Below are 14,564 nucleotides of genomic sequence, written 5' to 3'. Positions count from 1 at the left end.
CAAGAAAATGTGTTCTTTATATACAATGGAATTTTATTATGCCACAAAGAAGTATGATATTTTGTTGTTTTCAGGTAAATGGATGGAACTGGAGAATATCATAAGTGAAAGAAACCAGGTACAGAAGGGCAAAAGCCCTATGTACTCTCTCATATGTGGAATACAGACCTAATACAAATAAAGCAATACTATTAAAAAGAACAGATAACACTATGAGAGGTCACATACGAAAGGGGAGGGTAAAACAAGGAAGTTAAGAAAGTGAGTATGATATATTTGGTACATTGTAAGAACTTTTATAAGCACTACAATGTAACACCACCCTGTACAGCACTAAAAATAAAGAAAAAAAAGGTGAATATGGCTGATGTACTGTCTGTACATGAATGAATGTAAGATTTGCCAACCTTTGTAAACCAGTTGAAACCACCATAAGAAAGGGACTAATGTAGAAAGTGGAAAACTAGAGGAGAGGAACCAAATCAAGCTATAATACATATAAACATGAAAGTTTCACAAGGAAATTCCCCTGTAGCTACTTTAAACAACCAAAAATGTCATTCTTTTTTGTTTCTTATAACAAATTGGAGAACAGGAGGGCAAAACTGGTCCTGCCGGGGATGGGGAGAGGACTGATACCAGTGGAAGAGCAGAGAAATTGGGAAAATGATGAAAGAGGGTGAACATGGTGCAAATACTGTGTAAAAATGTGTGTACATGAAAAAATGACATCTGTTGAAACTATTCCAGGAGTAAGGGGAGGAGGGATAAAGGAGAGTTGTGGAGGGGATGAATTCAAGTATGACATATTTTACATATTATAAGAACCTTCATTAAGTGCCACAATGTACCCCCACCCAGCACAACATTTAAAAGGAGAGGGAGTGAAAGAGAGAGAGAGAGACTTAAAAAAAAACAAATTTTGAGGATGTTTTAACTGATTTCATAAAGGCAAATCAATTTTGGAGAAGAGATATATATCACAGATTTCAGACATAATTAAAATCTTTCCTACATTCCTTGACACAGACTTTCCTTTGATTATGAGTTAATGTGACATTGTGCTGTGAACTCTGAAAGTAAAATATTATCAATATGACTACTATTATATTTCTACTTTTTAATATATTTGTTATATGTAGAACATACTCAACTATATCTTAAACACCTGAATAAATGATGTAATTTGACAATTGTAATACACTACACCATTATGAAGAAAAATCTAACCCAAATCAACAATCTTTTTGTCTGTGTGAGATACATCATAATTAATGCATATGTGGAATATTTTAATAAGACATATTTTATTCAGTATTTCATAAAAAGACAAATTAAAGATAGGACTACAATGCATTTTTCAAACTCTCATCAAAATTCAGGTGATCAAAATCTTTCAACAGTACCTATAATCTAAGAAATAATGTTTACATTGTGCTGTTGGAAATGAGAGTATCAGGCAGATGAAAAAGGCTTGAGACTTATTGATATTTTTCCTAAATTATTTTGAAAAATCATATTTAATTTAGGTATACTGTAGAATAAAATTTCATAAGTATCCATAAAGTTTATATTTTAAAAATTATTTCTTGTAATATACAGCTTTAATTCATAAAATCCAATGTAAATTAATCCAAATGCAAAGAAATCAATTTGATTTTTGTAATTCATTTTTTTAAAGTTTGTATCACTGTGTTTAAATGCCTAAATGTCAATAATATCATAAATAGATATAATCCAAACATATTTCATGTCAACACATCCATCAAATTTTAAGTACTTGGGTGTAAGGTGAACTTGATTTTATTTCAAAAGTATATTAAGTAATATTTTACAAAGTTTCATTAAAATTTGTTTTTTTTTTTTTTTTCATTTTTCTTTTATTATTCATATGTGCATACAAGGCTTGGTTCATTTCTCCCCCCTGCCCCCACCCCCTCCCTTACCAACCACTCCGCCCCCTCCTTCTCCCCCCCAATACCCAGCAGAAACTATTTTGCCCTTATTTCTAATTTTGTTGTAGAGAGAGTATAAGCAATAATAGGAAAGAACAAGGGTTTTGCTGGTTGAGATAAGGATAGCTATACAGGGCATTGACTCACATTGATTTCCTGTGTGTGGGTGTTACCTTCTAGGTTAATTCTTTTTGATCTAACCTTTTCTCTAGTACCTGTTCCCCTTTTCCTATTGGCCTCAGTTGCTTTAAGGTATCTGCTTTAGTTTCTCTGCGTTAAGGGCAACAAATGCTAGCTAGTTTTTTAGGTGTCTTACCTATCTTCACCCCTTCCTTGTGTGCTCTCGCTTTTATCATGTGCTCATAGTCCAATTCCCTTGTTGTGTTTGCCCTTGATCTAATGTCCACATATGAGGGAGAACATACGATTTTTGGTCTTTTGGGCCAGGCTAACCTCACTCAGAATGATGTTCTCCAATTCCATCCATTTACCATCGAATGATAACATTTTGTTCTTCTTCATGGCTGCATAAAATTCCATTAAAATTTGTTATAGAACATATTTTCTATTTTTAATTAATAAGATATTTTTCTTTACTAAGTTTAGAAATATAGTTTATTTCAGTGAATTTTAATTAGTTGACTTCAGATGATGAAGCTGATGATTAGTTATTTCTAAAAAATATGTTTTTCACTAAACTTTACTCAGTTAGGACATAATAGCTATTAAATGACAAATAATTTTCCCCAAGATTCCACATTACTGAAGTCATTTTCATTACATCATTATGCTACAGACTTTGCAATTCTTCCACAAGATAACATTTTTTTCAGGGAAATGAATACTTGTTAAATTGTAATCCTGTATTTTCCAACATCACAAACAACTAATAGTTCAGCTTTTGAATCATATTATATGGTATAATTCACACAGAAGTTGGCATTATAAATAAAGGTACCTATCACAATTAAATATTCATTTGTATATATTGGTATCAGTATCATTTATTGATCAAAGAGAACACACAACTTATGTTCATTCTCTATCTTATATATAATGAATAGCATGAAAGTAAATGCGCAAGTACAGGTGCTCCTTTGATCTGGATTTCATTTTCTTTAACTCTATGTCATTATCAGCATACCTGGCTTATATATAGATTTGTGTTATTGTTGTTGTTATTGTTATTACTATCATTATTATTGTGCTGGGGTTGAACCAAGGGTCTCACCTATGGCAAGCATGTTGTCTAAAACTGGGCTATAGACCCAGCTTATGTTTAATTGTTTTGATGAAATGCCATCTTGTGTTCTACAGTGGCCATAGTAATTTATATTCCCACCAACAATGTGTAATGTTACTCCCTTCTCCACATCCTTGACAGCATTTTATTTTTTTTCTTTTTTTATGAGAGGTATTCTTTATGATTAGGTGATATCCTTTTGTGATTTTCGCTTGTATTTCTCTGATGATTGGTGATATTGAGCATTTATTTACAACCTATTGGTCATTTGCATGTCTTTCCTTGAGATATGTCTATTACAGATTTTTTATCATTTTTATTGGACTGCCTTTTGGTTTTTGCTATTGAGTGGCTTATATATTTATCAGTCTTGGCTCACACACAGTTTGCAAATACTTTCTCCAAATCAATATACTATCTATTCACTCTTTTAATTTTTCCTTTAATGTGCAGAAGCTTTTAAGTTTGACACAATTCTATGTTTGATTTTGTTGCCTGTACTTTCAAGTTATTATCTAATCAGATTCAGAAATAAAAGAAAGTCCTGCTACTTGGAGAAACATATATAAACTTGAAAAACATTGTGTTAAAGAGATAAGTACATATAAACAGACAAATATTGCATGAACTCACTCATAAGTGGAATCTATAAAAGCTGGCCTCTTAGGTTTAGAGAATAAAGCAATGGTTACCAGAAGTTGGGAAGAGAAGTGTGAAGAGGGAATGGGAAGGTGTTGTTCAATGAATATAAGGTTACAATTAGATAGGAAGAACAAATTTTGGTGTTGTATTACGTATTAGGATAATCCATTCTACTTTTTTTTTTCATTTAATCGATTTGTATTAGCATTTGTGTAGATAGAAGATACAATGAAATGTATTGAAATCTACCTAATGATGAGGGAAGTGGGAGGGAAGGGATAAGGGAGAGTAACACAGGGAGTTGAACTAGTTAAGGTAATGCAAGCTAGAAGAGAAGATTTTGAACGTCACCACTCTCCACAAAGAATTGTTAGACTTCTGAGATAATATATATGCAAATTACCCCAGTTTAATTACTATAAGATGTGCAAATGCACTGCATGATATAAACTTGTACAGTTATTATGTGTCAGATGATAAAAAAAAGAAAACTCAACAAAGAGAACATTTCAGGTATCATAGATTAGTGTAAATTACTCCATAATAGGATGCTTAATGATGAAACATTTATTAAAAGTTTAGTGGGCTAGGTGCAGTGGTCCACACCTGTAATTCAGGCAAAGTAGTAGGCTTAAGCAGTAGGAGTGCAAGACAGAGGCCAGCCGGAACAACATGGTAAGACTATTCATCAAACAACAGCAAAACCAAGAAAATTCTTTTGGCTGGGATTGTAGCTCGGGGTAAAACATTTACTTAGAGTTTGTAACACCTTGGCTTCCAGCCCCAACTATCACAAAAAGAAAGGAAAAGAAAATAGTCTAGTTAGCATATTCAGAAAATAAGGTTAATAGCATTGAAAATGTGTATTTTCAACATAAAATTATGTACATACAATTGTCTTTAAGTGAAAATTAGAACCAATTATTATTTATTTAATATACAAATTGTTTTGCATGCTTCTTGGTGTTGTCTACTTAGTGTTTTGCAATCTTTCTTTTTTATTTAACTATGATATGAAGTGTTTTACTTCTTACTACAAAGTGTTTACAAAATTGAATGAGTGAGTATTAGGAAACAGATATCTAATTTCGTTAATATATTTCACTGAATCTGCAAATATAGTTAGATTTGAAATACTTTGACATTAACTCAACTACTATAAAACTATAACTTATGTTAACTGCTTTTTACCTGCATATCATTATTTTAGAAGTATTTGATAAGCATATACTATGATGCACTATTATCATGCATTGCAGGATCAAAGAATTTGTAAAATAATGTAATAATTGTTAGTATTTATATCACTCAGTCAAAAAAGTGACCTAAAATGGACAAAGATAAAAGGTAAGATTTTAAATATATGTAATACTGTAATATGTCTCCTGGAATCCAAGCAGGGTTTGGACAAGTGGTGAACAGTCAAAAGAACATGCTCCCAAAAGTTGGAAAAGATGAAGAATAAAAGTTTAGACTGTTAAAGGAAAATACTGCATTCATGCAAGAGAAATGAGAAAATGTGACACAATTTAGTAGTTTAAGAATATAGAGTGAGTTATGCATGATCTTGCATATGCACCATAGATTTAGATACAGAAAATAAGGAATTGTTACATTAAACATTAATTGAGTTACTGGTTTTTGCCAAGCATTTTACTAGCTTTGGAATTTGATCAATGAATGAAAAACCCAGTCTCTAACAGGGATGGAAATCTAAACCATCTGCTAAGAAAGCAAATTGGCAGTAATTGGTAAGAATCCAAACTGCATTATTTTCTAAATAGGACTTCAATACATATGATGGTATGCTACTTGTATTTTTTACTAATTTTGCACAATATGATGTATCTTCAAAACTTTAAGACCTTAAGATCTGCAGCCTATTGAAATTTTACAATGACAGCAATGTATTTTAGAGTGTGCTTCTCATTGTAAATGATCATTGTATCTCAAATATGTTAAAGATTGTAAGGAAGAGGTAGCTGAGATAAGCAATTGAAGGAGAAAAGGAGAAACGCAAAGAAGAGTATATTTAGTTTTAGTGCTTTCAACAGGATTTGAATTGTAAAGTAAATAAAAACATACTGGTATTCTGCTATTCTGCAGTAACTTAATAGTATTTGTTCATTTTTTTACATTTTTATCCATCCATAAACACACACAGAGTATGTGTATGTCTGTATTCACATACATAAATACACATAATGTACTAGGGCAAAAATGACTAGTATCCTAATTTTGTCATCAGTGATTACCAAGGCAGACCTTGTCAAATTGTGGACTACTCTTGAAATTTACTAAAACAAAACTAAAAGAGAAAAACAAACCACTGGCCAAGTATCAGTAACAGATGTGTTTTGTTTCAACTCGAACTTTGATTCACAGAGTATATTCAGGGGTCATTATTGGCCAACACATAAATTCAGGAAGATTTTTAGGTAGAAATATAAATAACTTGTTTTTTTTTCTTTTAAGTCAGATCTGTCCTTAAATGGCAGCAATTAGCTTCCTACTCAAATTGTCATATTCTTTTTTTATTGACCATAATCCCTAGCACTCCTAGCATGTATCAACACTGAGGTTAGTGGAAGTTGTCCTTTATTATCTCTCCAGTGCTGCTTATCTCTTCTATTCTGATACATTAAATAACTCATCTATGTAGGTATTTCTGCATGTTGCATTATTTGGGTAACAAAATCTTTTTTAATTATTGTTGTACTGGGCATACATTGTAACATTAACAAAAGTTCTTACAATATATCATAATTCAATTCAACCCCACCATCATTCTCCTTTAGTTCCCTTGCACCCCACAAATCTTAAATACATTAAAATAATTTTATTTTAGGAGGATAGAAAGTTATATTTTATCTTAGATTAATTGTCAGGTTTACTTTGGAAATTTTTCTCTGCAGTTACTTGAAGTATTTCTGCTATGTACAATGCTTGTTGAACAGCATAAGTCTTACCGCTCTTCAACTGAACCCTAAATAGCAGTGAGTATCACCTGAAAAAGATAAATTAAAAACAGAACATCAAGCTGATCCTTAACTTCAAGGCTCATTTAATATAACTGATCACTATGAAAGCAAACAACACACAATTAAAAAGTGATCCTGGCCACATAATATATATCAAGTATTTTAATTGTCTTCATTAGGGATGCCTGAAAAACTCAGAATGTCTTTGGTTGCAGAAAGTAATGATCCAAGATAAAAATATATCAACATGGAAGGAAAATGTCACATAAAATTATTTCTGAGTTGTCACTGGAATTAGAAGCATCTTTCCACGACATATAATTGTCAAACCTTTGATCCAGTTATTGAATGTGCAAATGATTAAAATGTGGGTTGGTCAAAGAAATCCAATTAACAGTGTAGATTATTTGCAGAAGTGAGCTACTATTTTAGATATAATATGAGCTGCTTAAAATGCTTCACACTAAGGAAGTCGTGATAAATGGTATTTTGTAAAAGTAAATCACAGAGAGTAGGCATACTGGACAGAGCATGTCCAGGAAGACTATTTGTTGGAAAAAAACCAGATAATATTTCAATAGTGAATTTCTCAACCTTGGCAATATTAGCATTTGTGTCAGAGTAGTTTAGTTATGGGAAACTGTTCTATGCATCATAGGATTTTACCTAACACTCTTAACATTCACCTACTACATGCCAGTTGTCAACTTCATAGCTGAGGTAACTAAAAATATCTCTAAATACTGTAGATATTCCTTGGATAATAACATCATTTCTGTTGACAAACATAGTTTTATATTATATCATTTTACATGTTGAGGCTTGTATGATATGTGGATTCAATAGTAGGAACTCTAACCATGCACAATAAATTCAGTTAACTAAAGAGAGCAGTGCTTTAAAGCTATCATATACTTAAACTTTAAAATCTGAAACCATGGATTTCACATCCAAACTATTATATTAATCATAATCTGTTCACCCAACTTTATTTTATAATGTCAGCACACAAGCACCACACTAAGCACCACACTAAGAATAATATGACAATAAACTACCTATAAATTACTTTTCTTATTTAATATCACTTTTGGAAGTCATTTCTTTAGGCTGGCAAAATAATTCCCATGCCATTGGATTTATATCATGATAATTTATTTATTCTTACTGAGACAGTCCAAGTCCTCCATATATGTAGAAATTGTATATTTAAAGAGAATCCTAATGACCCAAGCTTAGACTATAAGAAAAATTTTAAGCAGAGAGCCAGAAATCGAAAATTGACAATTATTCATGTGTCATGATGGTCAGAGATAGCTCTATCAGACCAAGTGCAATAACTTGTTCCATAGGGCAGAGTTGCCTATTTAAAAAGAAGAAGAAGAAAGATGTGATTAAGTGTAATTGAATGAGCATTGACTTTAATGTCACATCAGATAGAAATGTACACCTTGAAATGTGAACCAGTATTTTCAATAAATATGTAGGATGACTAGGAAAAAAATCATTTATGATGGAAATACTGAGGATTAGGCAGTGCATTACCAGATCTTTAAAGGATATATTTGATTTTGAAGGCCATCGAACTCTGGGAAGAGAGCAGAATTAGTTCTAGGACCTGTGAAGATATGTAGCTTCATTTAAAAGAGCTTACGGGCAATAGCAGTACAGGACAGCTTACTTTCAATTGACAACAAGAGGTTGACAGACAATTTGTGATGAGATTACAGAAGAAGGAATGTTTGTTTCTTATTGATTTGGAATTGATTTAGAATTTCAGAGAGCAGAAAAGGATAGGAATAGTTCTAGAATAGGTGAAATAATACAAATTATAGCAACTTGAGAACAAATGTTTAGATGAAATAGGTAAAAGGGAGTTTATAGAAAGTGTGATAAAAAATTGACAGGGAACTTGGCTAAGAAAATTTGATGGTTTGAAAAGGTCATGTTGGAAGCTTGTGGCTTCACTGAATTTGCAAACTAAATTCATAAATTGAGGTCAGAAGATTAAGGAAGAAATCCCTGCAAGTTCTACAAACAAGGGTTATCTTTGTAGCATTTTTGCATATAAGCTGACTTAAGAAAAGTTAAATTTTAAGCCATGGTTAATAACTTATGATTTTTTTTGAGAAGTCCTTAAAAAGCAAAACAAACAGGATGCTTGTGTGTGCATGTATATGTGTGGGTGCACTTTTGACTCCCTGTCTTGGAAGAAATTGGCTTCTATAAATTATGGAGACAGAAAAGACTGAATCTGCAGGACAGGAAGGGACTGGTATGCTGAAGACCCCAGAGGTGATGTGGGCTCAAGTTGTATATCTATCTGGAGGCTAAATTCATCTTTCTTTCTCCTGAGATGTTCATCTTTTTTCTTAAGGCCTTCAACAGATTAAGGGAGGTCTAAGTTACCTGGTGGAGGTTGGTGTGCTTTAATGAAAACTACTGAGTTAAGAGCTGATCAGTTCTAAAAAATACTTTCTTAGCAACAAGACTAATGTTTGGCCAAATGTCATCATAATATGTAATCATTAAAATAATCTTATAATAAAATACAAAATAGTCATACAATAACAGAAGTGTAAAGTGTCTCCAGCCCATGTTTATTGCAGTGCTATTCACAATAGCCAAGTTATAGAAACAACCAAGATGCCCCACTACTGATGAATGGATCAAGAAAATGTGGTATTTATACACAGTGGAATTTTACTCAGCCTTGAAAAAAAATGAAATCTTATCATTTGCAAGTAAATGGACAGAACTGGAGAACATCATTCTGAGCGAGGTTAACTAGACTCAAAAGACCAAAAATCATATGTTCTCCCTCATACGCAGTCTTTAGATCTAGGGCAAATACAGCAATGTTGTAGGACTTGGGTTATATGACAAGGGGAGAATGTATATGGGAGGTACGGGATTAGATAGAAAACCCAAACCATGAAAGCATTTGATGTCCCCATTCCAGAGGAATTAATACAGAAACCTTAAAGTGACAGAGGTATGAGAAGGAAGGGGCTCAGGAACAAGTGTAAAGATCAGTTAGAGATGAATCAACCTGGGTTGGAACACATTTGTACATGAAAGCAATGCTAAGAATCTCTCTGTATAGCTGCCTTTATCTCAACTAGCAAAAATGCTATGCCTTTCTTATTATTGCTTATTTCTATTCTTCAATGGAACTGGAGAAAAGCACAGAACAGTTTCTGCCTGGAAGAGAGGGGGAGGGGAGAAGAAGGGGAAGGGGGGGTTAGAGCAAGAAGGAGAAATGAGCCAAACAATGTATGCACATGTGAATAAATGAATAATAATAATAAAAGTAATGTAAATATTACACAAATTGGTAATTTTGTAGTGACCCAGCCATTAATGGTAATCCCAGCATTGGGGAGGTGCAGACAAGAAGATGAGAAGTTATAGGGCATCTGGACCCCGTCTCACACACACACACACACACACACACACACACACACACACACACACAAATAAAATTAAAAAATGAATAAGCAAATGAATAAATGACAGATAAAATATTCCTAGGTTAAAAGTTTTAATGATAGATATAGGTAATATTTTTCCTTCTTTAAAAAGTCTCTGAATTTTCTAAATTTTCTATAATTAACATTCATTAGTCTTAGAGATAAGGAAACATGAAATACAAAGTAAGCTCAAAATATAAAGGTAATAGAAGTATTGGATATGACTATGTATGGAAATGTCATAATGAATCCACTACTTGGTGCAATCAACATATACTAATCAGAAACATGAAAAAGTTCCAAATAGAGTTCATATATTGTGAAAACATACATATGTACATATATATATATATATACTCATATTTGATTTTTATTTCTTTTTTCCTTTATTGTTGTACTGAGTGAGGTTACATTGTAGCATTTGCCCAACTTTTAACTATCCAATTCATCTTCTTTGAGTATTTTTTCACTGATTGTCATAGTTTGATTATTCTTCCCTCAATTCGCATTATGACATCTTAATCTCCAATACTTCAGAATTATTTGGAAAGGTGGTCTGAGTAGATAACTGAGTTAAAATAAGATGCCAGGGGAAAAATGGCTCATTTCTGTAATCCTAACTATTTGTAAGGCTGAGATCCTGAAGATTGTGGTTTGAAGCCAGCCAAGGCAAAACACTCACTAGACCTCATCTCAACCAATATTTGAGCACAGTGGTCCATAGTTGTTATTCCAAGCTACATGAGAGGCAGAGATAGGGAGGATTGTGTTTCCAGTCTAGCACAGGCAAAAGGTTCAAGAGAAGCCATCTTTAGGGAAAAAAAGCTGGGTGTGGTGGCACATCAACTCAGCTATAGTCAGAAGGGCAAAATAGGAAGTTAGTAGTCCAGGATGGCCTGGACCAAAAGTAAGACACTATCTCTGAAATAACAGAACAAAAAGGGCTTGGTACATGGTTAAGGCAGCAGAGGGCTTGTCTAAGAAGTGCTAAGTCCTGAATTCAAACCCTGATACTGCCCTTCCCAAAAAACCACAAATAATTAGGGTGTGGTCATTACCCAGTAAAGTCTTTCTATGAAGAGGAATTCAGGCATGGTTATAGAAAGAAGATCACATGAAGCCATATAGAGAGCAAGGCCAGATGCAAACTGAGGAGAGAGGAGTCAGAAGAAACCACCTCTGCCACCATCAAGATTTTTGGGTTTTTAGCCTCTGGAACTGTGAGAAAATATCATTGTGGTATAAGACCCTCCATAGTATTGTGTTACAGCCCTTCAAAGTTAGCACATTCATACTTAGTGAGATTCCTTCAGAAAACTGGAAGCATGGCCCTTTTTTAGGCAGATAGCTAAATTGAACCAATATTAACTATTCTTCACTGATCAATACAACTGTTTAAAAATTGAACATATTCCTATTCATATATGACTAATTTTTCTCATAGTAATTTGGAAAGTAATTTTCCCTAACTTTACAAAACTTAAAAGAAATAGTTGCACTTGTTATATTGAATTTTTAGTGAATTATAAAATTGATATGAGAATAATGGAATGAATCACCTTTCATGACTTGAAATCATGAAAAAGAAGAGAACCAAGATGGCACATTGGATAGGGAATTATAATTACTGAGCTCTGTGATTTCAGAAATCACTTTGAGAAAAGGGAGCTACACTTGGGTAATTCTGATTCTTTCTAGCCAACATATAGGGTGTACATCAAATTCAAGGACTGACCCTTAAAACAGATTTTATTGTACCTAAAAGCTGGGGAAATCCTGGCATGGCACAGCCACTAGGGAGTATCTGCCCTGGGGAAAAAAAAAAAAACCTGGCCATTTCTCCTTTTTATTTTTTTTTCTTTTTCTTCAAAAAGCAGAAGATAGTGCATCAAATAGAACCAAACCCTTCAACATACTGATCCCCAACCTGTGGAAAGGTTACCTATGTCCCAGTGCCAGTAAGCACCTGCCTTGAGAAAAGCTGCCCACCATTTCTCTCTGCCTGCTGGTGTCAAAGCTGCCTACATAAATCTGCAGACCCAACTGGTGAGCCCCACACACCACATTTCATCCCCCCACATCAGTCCCCTACCCCAGACATAATCCAAAACAGCTCATGGGCAGAACTGTTCATGGGTGAACACCCCACATACCAAGAAAACTGATAAACATATTACAAATTACAATTGTAATTTACCATTAACATTGGAGTGCGGTGGAACACTGAAGCAACTTCAGTGAACAAGAGTGGGGCAAGGATCCCAACTCTCAGCAAGTGGAGTCAGGGCAAGCAATAAAGTCTGAGAGCCAGCTGGGGAGACAAGCCAACCTCCCAAAGCTGTGGCATGGCTAATTGCTGAGCTATTCTGGGACTGAGAGAATTGCACAAAACTGAATTTCTCCCCTCACAGAGTAGCACTGAATTGGCTGCACACACTCAAATCCTTAAACAACAAAATGGCAGGAATCACCACATACCCATCAATGCTAACACTGAATGCTAATGGACTCAACTCCCCCATCAAAAGACACCGTTTGACAAACTGGATTAAAATGGAAGATCCAACAATCTGTTTTTCACAAGAGGCCCACTATATTGACAGAAATAAATATTGGCTTAGGGTGAAAGGCTAGAAGAAGATTTACCAAGCTAATTGCCCAGGAAAACAGGCAGGAGTCACAGTACTTATATAAGACAAAATAGAGGAGAGAAATGATAAAAATAAGGGGTGAATCAATGAAATAGAGACCAAAATGTGATACAAAGAATCAACAAGATGAAACATAAACAAGATTGAGAAATCCATGGCAAACAGGATTAAAAGGAGGAGGGAAAAGACTCAAATTTGTAAAATCAGAAGTGAAAAAGGGGAGATACCCAAATCCAGGGACTCATCAGGGATTATTTTGAGAAACTACATTCCAATAAATTGGAAAATCTTGAAGAAATGAACAAATTTCTAGATACATTTGAATATCTCAAACTGAACCAAGAGGATATTAATCACCTAAAAGGATCTATAACATGCAATGAAACTGAACCAGCAATAAAGAGTATCCCAAAAAAGAAAATCCTGGACCTGACGGATTCTCCGCTGCATTCTACCAGACTTTTAAAGAAGAAGTAATATCAACACTCCTTAAATTTTTCCATAAAATAGAAAACAAAGGAATATAACTCATTTTACGAAACCAGTTTATACTTACACTAAAACCAAACAAGGACACATCCAACAAGGAGAACAACAGGCCAATCTCCTTAGTGAACACTGATGCAAAAATCCTGTATAAAATAATAGCAAATTGAAACCAGCAATGTTTCAGAAAGACCATACACCCTGACCAAGTCAGCTTCATTCCAGGGATGGGGGATGGTTCAACATATGCAATTCATTGAAACAGCACATTAACAGAAGCAAAGACAAAAACCACTAGATCATCTCAATAGATCCAGAAAAAATTTTCAATAAAAAATAGTACCATTTCATGGTAAAAGTTCTGATGAAACTAGGAATAGAAGGAATGTACCTCAATATTATAAAAGCTATATACGTCAAACTTTCAGCCAACATCATACTTAATGGGGAAAAATTGAAACCATTTGCCCTAAAGTCAGGAATGAGACAAGGGTGCCCACTCTCCCCACTCCTATTCAACACAGTCCTGGAATTCTAGCCAGAGCAATAAGGCACAAGGAAGAAATAAAAGAAATACAAATAGGTAAAGAAGTAATCAAATTATCCCTATTCACAGATAACATGATCTTATACCTTAAAGACATGAAAAACTACACCCAAAACCTCCTAGACACCATAAACTGCTTCAGCAAAGTATCAGGATACAAAATCAATTTACAAAATCAGTAGCCTTTCTATACATTAAAAATGTGCAGATTGAGAAAAAAGATAGGAAAACAATTCCATTTACAGTAGCCTCAGTATAAATCAAATACCTAGGACTAAACTTAATAAAGGATGTGAATGACTTCTACAAGGAGAACTACAAACCACTGAAGAAAGAAATTGAAGAAGACTACAGAAGGTGGAAAGATCTCCCATGCTCATGGATTGACAGAATCAACATAGTAAAAATGGCTATACCACCAAAAGTAATCAAAATGTTCAATGCAATTCCCAAATAAATCCCAAGGACTTTCTTCAGAGTTTGAAAAACCTTCCTTAAAGTTCATTTAGAAACACAAAAGACCATGAATAACCAAGGCAATATTCTGCAAAAAGAATAATGCTGGAGGTACCACAATACTTGACTT

This window comes from Castor canadensis, chromosome 11 (genome assembly GCF_047511655.1).
Source record: "Castor canadensis chromosome 11, mCasCan1.hap1v2, whole genome shotgun sequence".
NCBI classification, from domain to species: domain Eukaryota; kingdom Metazoa; phylum Chordata; class Mammalia; order Rodentia; family Castoridae; genus Castor; species Castor canadensis.
The sequence above is the reverse complement of the archived record's forward strand: the minus strand, read 5'-3'. Positions refer to the sequence as shown.